The 7,305-nt window shown below is 43.1% G+C and overlaps 1 long non-coding RNA gene across 1 annotated transcript; it reads left to right on the top strand.

Annotated features, from left to right (window-relative positions):
• Positions 223-3,989, top strand: LOC102183984. Its single transcript, XR_310555.3, has 3 exons — positions 223-419; positions 3,475-3,515; positions 3,640-3,989. It is a non-coding gene; the product is annotated as an uncharacterized LOC102183984 (long non-coding RNA).

The raw sequence follows: 7,305 nt of genomic DNA, 5'->3' as shown, positions 1-7,305 counted from the left end.
AACCGCTTCTCAGACATGGCCAAACTTGCCGAGATTTTGGGCTTTCCAAGTCTCTTATCTCCCCCAAACGTCAATATTTCCTTTCTACTGAATATCTCATTAAAGTTCTCCTTCAGTGACACCTTGTCCTATTCTCAGAACCTTCTGAATTACATGGAGGAATAGAATTGCCAGATTGGCTTTTAGAGGGCCTTCTGTTCCTTCTGCCTCTGGGCAGGAGAGTAATGGAACAAAATATTTTGCCAAGAACAGCAGCACACAATACCTGGCAAGACACAAAATATGTATTTGCATGGCTGGGAGAAAGGCTTGGAAACTCGCATAGCAACCTAAGCCATTATAGAGACAGGCACATGATCTCCTCTGAGGAGCTGGGTCTGAGCCACAGGAGGAATAGAGCACAGTTTGTGCATTTCCAGGTAAGTTTAATTTATTTTTATTTTTTAGTTTAATTTAAAAAAGAAAAGGAAGAGAGAAATCTCTTTCTTTGATTGTCTCAGAATGTTGTATCTAAAAGGAAGAAACAGACTATAGGTAAAGATAAACTTGTGGCTAATGTTAAGATTAAAAGACTCATCTTGATATTTGCTAGAGGGTCTTAGGAATGTATCCAAGAAAAAGAAAATGTAATTGAAAACAAATATAGCAAAGTCAGCATCTTTAAAAGCCAGCAGGTTGGTAAAGTTTTAAATATACAAGCAACTGGGCAAAGGTTCTGAAGCCAATGGGAGTGAGGGGCAGGGAGAGGCTGAACATAACCGAGCTTCCTAGCTGGAATTCAGACATTCTTGCTCTTTAAGTATGATAAACCATCTCTTAATACAACACATGGAACTCATCAGCAGTAAAGTATAAATGAACAGCTACAGATTAAAATATATCTGTTTTTGAACAAGGATCAAGACATGAAGCTAAAAGTAGACACACTGAATAACAATGTGAAGGTGTTTGGGGCAAAGTTGGCTCCACATCCTGTGAATCAGAAAGCTAGAAAGGTTGTCCACAGCTGTCTCCTCCTGAGTGGGGAGAGGTGATGCTTGTTTGGAGTTTTCAACTGCCTATATTTCCTGCAGACTATTTCACACCTTCCCATTCTCTCATCCGTCTATGAATCCTACTGTTCTCTTCTTGTCAAACCCAGCTTAGCTATCCTCCCCTGCTCCCAGCACCACACCCTTCTCTGCGGGCCCTCAGGACCTAGAACACCTCTGTACTGCTATACTCTGCATGTTCTTTCATAATTTGTTTGTTTACATGCCTGTCCCCTCCACTCGCCCAGGAAATCATCAACAAAGCATCGCACCCCGCAGGACTGCCACAGAAAAGAAGTTCAGAGCATACGTGTGAATTTGAAATAAATCAAAAATTGGTTGGAGTCCTCAGATCTCTCACAATGGGGTCTGTTCAGGCTAGGTTTCTCTGGCAGCTATTTCTAAAGCAGATTTTCTTTTTTAATTATTGGTGAAAACTCATGGAGTTATATGCCTCTTAGATACAGGTCAGAAGGCTCCAGCTTTGCTGGTAAATGTCAGAGCAATCTCACACATTCTAAAGTTGCCATATTTTATTCCAGTGCATTTCATATCAACTGTTAATTGCTTGGTGAAAATGTTCTTATTTTTTCTGAACTAGCAGTTAGGGGTTGCATTTAAACACAGGGAAAGTAGGTTTTATCACAAGCCAGTGTTCTAGCCCCACCCCTCCTTCCAGAGAGCAATAGTCATTGATGAGAACCCCCACCCACTCCAGCCTCGCCTGCAGCTGAGCCCACCTGGGCCTAACTGAGCTTCCATTCCGGGTCCTACTTAGTGTCTCACCCACTGAGTGTTTGTCTTATGCCCCTTGGGTCCTTTCACAGCATCTTGCAAAATGCTTAACACACAAAAGATACTCAATAAAAATTTGCTGAGTTTTTTTTTCAAAATCAAACTGTTTTGTGAGCACTAGATTTCAAATTAAAGTTATCTTTTCCACCAGAACTAGTGAAAGTGGAGAATTTTCCATTCAGTTCCAAGAGTCAAAATATTTTTTCCTTTAAGCATAAGCATGACAAAACTGCTGCTAACATTTATTGAATGTTTACTCTGTGCCAGGTGATATTTTTTAATTGAAGTACAGCTGCTGTACATTGTAAGTTACAGGTGCACAATATAGTGACATAATTTTTAAAGATTATATTCCATTTGGAGAAGACTCTTGAGAGTCCCTTGGACTGCAAGGAGATCCAACCAGTCCATCCTAAAGAAAATCAGTCCTGAGTATTCACTGGAAGGACTGATGCTGAAGCTGAAGCTCCAATACTTTGGCCACCTGATGCAAAGAACTGACTCATTGGAAAAGACTCTGATGTTGAGAAAGATTGAAGGCAGGAGAAGGGGATGACAGAGGATAAGATGGTTGGATGGCACCACCAACTCCATGGACATGAGTTTCAGCAAGCTCCAGGATTTGGTGATGACAGGGAAGCCTGGTGCTCTGCAGTCCATGGGGTCGCAAAGAGTCAGACACAACTGAGTGACTGAACTGAATACTCCATTTATAGTTATTATAAGATATTGGCTATATTCCCCATGTTGTACAACATATTTTTATAGTTAACTTTATATCTGTATTGCTTTTGAATTCATTGTCTTACTTTACATAATAACCTGAGACATAGAGGTTTTTTTATCACCACTCGTGATACAGAGAAGTGTGTTAGTCACTTAGTTGTGTCTGACTCTTTGCAACCCCACAGACTTTAGCACGCCAGGCTCCTCTGTCCATGGGGATTCTCCAGGCAAAAATACTGGAGTGGGTTGCCATTTCTTCCTCCAGGGGATCTTCCCGACCCAAGGAATCTGTGATACAGAAAGGGTAATATTTATTCAACATTATGCAGCTCAGAAATGAAAGAAGCAGAATGTGAACCAAACTCAGTATTTTCTACTACATCACTCTTTAATAGCCACAAACTGGAAGGTTCTCCCTTGGTCATCCAGTGGTTAAGAATCCCCCTTGCAATGCAAGGGACGCAGGCTCAATTTGGGGAACTAAGATCCAACATGCCACGTAGCAACTAAGCCTGAACACCACAGCTTGAGAGTCCGAGTGTCCCAACGAAAGAGCCTGCGTGACTTGAAGATGGCATGTGCCGCAGCCTAAATAAAATAAATTAATACATGTCCTTAAAAACAGACATAGACTTAATGTCCCCCAAATCCTTTCTTTCCACTTTTTCACTCTCAATGGTGCCCTGATTCTTCTTATTTCAAACTGTCCCTTCCAACCTCGACTTTTGATTAGAAAATGTAAGGACAATTTTTTTTCTAATTCCAAATAATTCTCTTATCATTGCCAAACCCAGCCCCCTTGGGCTTCAGAAACTGTGCTAAGCCCAATGGGTTCACATCAATCTAGTGTTTTGAACATGTTATATAACGTGACATTTACCCCTTCATGTTATCTAACAAGTTATTTCTTTTTCCTCCCTAGGGAGAAATTCAATGCCTTTTTCAAAGACTCTGATCAAACAGGTGAGCATCAAGGGGAAACACTGTGCCTCCTCTCTGGATACTGTGGGAATCCCTAACAATGGGGTATTTGGAGAGGTTTTCTGAGACTAAGTTAAAGCCTGACTGGGTTGCCTTTGTCTTCCAGCTGCTGTGTGGATGGGCCTGGTTTTGTCTTTGTTCTGTAAGAAGGGAAAGCAAACACAAGAAGCCTTGCCTGGGAGGTAACACCAGAGAGTGGGAAATCTTTGATGGTGTGTCTCCCTCTCCGCTGTAGTCAGTCTGGGAGCCCATGTGCTTCCCTGCATCCCTTTTGCCACCATCCTCAGCACCCCCTTTGCCTGGACTATGACAGCAGCTCCTCATTTGTCTCCCATTTCCGCTCTTGCCATCCTCTACCCCCACGCAGCTTCCTACATAGGAGTCAGAGCGATATTTTCAGAACACAAATCTGTATGCGTAACTCTTCTAGTTAAACCCATCAAAGCTTCTCACTGCTTTTTTTTTTTAAACTAACATTTTATTGGTGCAAGGTTGATTTACAGTGTTGTGTTAGTTTCTGCTGCACAGCAAAGTGAATCAGCCATACGTATACATATGCCATTTAGTCGCTAAGTGTCCAACTCTTTGAACCTGTGTATCCTACATTACAGGCAGATTCTTTCATCTCTGAGACATTAGGCAAGCCCATGTATATGTATGCTGCTGCTGCTGCTAAGTCGCTTCAGTCGTGTCCAACTCTGTGGGACCCCATAGACGGCAGCCCACCAGGCTCCCCCATCCCTGGGATTCTCCAGGCAAGAACACTGGAGTGGGTTGCCTTTTCCTTCTCCAATGCATGAAAGTGAAAAGTGAAAGGGAAGTCGCTCAGTTGTGTCCGAATCTTATCGACCCCTCTTTTTTTGGATTTCCTTCCTATTTAGGTCACCACAGAGCACTGAGTAGAGTTTCCTGTGCTATGCAGTAGATCCCTATTAGTTATCTTTTATATATGCTCCCATTGCTTTTTGAAAGCAAAAGCCTTCAACCAGTATTTAGGCACTTTGTGGTCCTGCCCCTGCCCACTTCCCCATCCTTGTCTTGCCCAACTCTTTCCTATTTTTGCCTTGCAGCCACATTAGCATAATTTACGCTTTCAAGAAGAAGCCAGACTATTCCCTCTGTCAGGAATTCTGTCCCCAGGGTCAATCTTCTCCCGGATAACAATCGCTGACTCTTGGATCTCAGCTTAAATATTACCTCCTAAGAAACCTTCCCAGATCTGCAAACTAGGCTAGGGAGCCCCCTAATAACCCTCACAGAACCTTATACATCTCTGTGATCACATTTTAACTAATCATTTCTGTGATTGTTTATTTGATGGCTCAGGACCATGCCTGTCCTTTTACAGTTGACTTGAGCTTCCCAGGTGGCGCTAGTGTTAAAGAACACGTTTGCCAATGCAGGAGATAGAAGAAATGCGGGTTCCATCCCGGGTCAGGAAGATCCCCTAGAGGAGGGTATGGCAACCCACTCCAGTACTCATGCCTGGAGAATCCCATATATAGGGGAGCTTGGTGGGCTAGGGTCCACAGGGTCGCAGAGTCTAACACAACTGAAATGACTCAGCACACACTCATGCACAGTTGGGCTGGTTTCTAGAGGATTCAACAGCCCCAACACCCAAATCTCAAACCTCTTAGGCTTCATGGTTTCTGGAAAGTGCTGAATGGCCAGGATCCTGCTGGTGCCCATAACTTCTGAATTCAGACCAATGGGGGATAAAGAGGTGGGCAATGAACCAGGATTCTTCCCAAGAAAGCAGAATCTCTGCCCAGTTTCCCCAGAGTTCTCTGGGGAAAGAAATGAGGGAAGGCTCATCAGTAAGCCTCGGGCCTGAGTTTTGTGTCAGCGGAGCACCGTGTTCTGCGGGTTTTTGCCCAGGGACCAGGCATCCCTAAAAATCTCCATCTCCCACTCTCTTCACTGCTGCCAGCAGCAGAGCTGTCCTGTATGACAAGCCATCAGTTCTGGGACACCCAGAGCCAAGTAAGATCTTCATAAGATTTTGTTGAAGTAGAAAGCTAAAAAAATATATATAAAAAATAGGAGCTAGGAATATAGCTAATCTGACCTTTTAGGGCCCATCTAGACAATTACAGATCATTATTTAAAGGAGAAAGTGCTGGTCATTATTTAAAGCAGAAAGTGTGGGGAAAGGAGACAAGTATGAAAAACAAAAACAAAAACACAGTTGTTCATTCCCATTCTGTATTAGTTTTCTATTTCTGTGTAACAAATTATCACAAACCAACAGCTTAAAACTTAAAATACTTTCCCTAGTTTAGAAGTCCAGGCATGATGTATCTGGGTCCTCTGCCCAAGGTCTCACAAGCCTGGGGTCTCAACGAGACCTGGGGTCTCATCTGAGGCTTGGGGTTCTCTTCCAAGCTCATGTGATTGTGGTTGGTAGTTTCAGGGAGGAAAAAACTTTCCTCTATCCTTCTAGGCTTTTGTGGCTGGTTGAAGAATTTAAAAAATGAGGCACTGACCAAAATGGCTGAAACCCTCACCTCAAATACTACTTTCAGCTAAAGACCAAAGAGGATGTTGAAGGTAGTGTTTTGGGACTTCACAGGGGAGGAAAGCAATTCACATGAAGACGGAAAAGCAAATGTTTGGCAAATAAAGGTTTGCTGGACCAGGCAGAGACAATGGGACACAGAATGGACTCTGATCTCTACACCCTGCCTAGAATTTCCCCTGTTAGCACAGAGTCGGGCACGACTGAAGCGACTTAGCAGCAGCAGCAGCAGCCCTGACCCATATTCTTTGTGGATATCTGTGGTGATAACTCTATTCTGGGAGCAAACCCTCTAAATCCTTTAGGCAGTTTAGGGGAAGGTCAAAGTTTCTTTCTGAGTCTTTTAGGCTTTGATTGTTTTCAATTCAAAATAACCCACATGCCAAAGAGACATTGGAGGGTGGCCAATTTTGTTTCCCTAAAGTTGAATTCAGGTTTTTCGTAGCTATAGAACTCATTCATTTTTTTAAGGCCAGCAAGGAACAATGAGTCTCTGATTTGTAGACCCGCTTTCATGGACATGGGGAGTGGGGAGGAGAGGGTGAGACGTTTGGAAAGAGTAACATGGAAACTCATATTACTATATGCAAAACAGATAGCCAACAGGAATTTACTGTATGTCTCAGGGAACCCAAACAGGGGCTCTGTATCAACCTAGAGGGGTGGGATGGGGAGAAAGATGGGAGGGAGTTTCAAAAGGGAGGGGACATACGTGTACCTATGGCTGACTCATGTTGAGGTTTGTCAGAAAACAAAATTCTGTAAAGCAATTATCCTTCAATAAAAAATTAATTAAAAAGAAAAGAATCCACCTGCCAATGCAGGGACATGGGTTCAATCCCAGGAAAATCCCACATGGCAAGAGATAACTAAGCTGCTGCACCCCACTTACTGAGTTCATGCCCTAGAGCCCACGCTCCACAACAACAGAAATCACTGCAAGAGGAAGCCTGTGCACCCCAGCTAGAGGGTAGCCCCCACTCGCTGGAACCAGAGAAAGTCCACGCGCATCAGTGAAGACCCAGCACAGCCAAAAATAAATAAATGTGTGTATGAAAATGTTTAAAAAAGAAAAAAGAATTTACCTGGTTAGGTCAGACCTATCCAGCATAAGCTCTTATTTGATTAACTTAAAATCAGCTTATTAGGGACTGCAAAATTCCCTCAATCTGTGGTTTATAGGTTAGAACCAAGTTACAGCTCCCTGCTTCCCACAACTCAAGGTGAGGGGATTACACAGAAGTGTAGATA

Source organism: Capra hircus, chromosome 15 (assembly GCF_001704415.2).
Source record: "Capra hircus breed San Clemente chromosome 15, ASM170441v1, whole genome shotgun sequence".
NCBI classification, from domain to species: domain Eukaryota; kingdom Metazoa; phylum Chordata; class Mammalia; order Artiodactyla; family Bovidae; genus Capra; species Capra hircus.
This window is presented reverse-complemented; position numbering and strand designations above follow the sequence as displayed.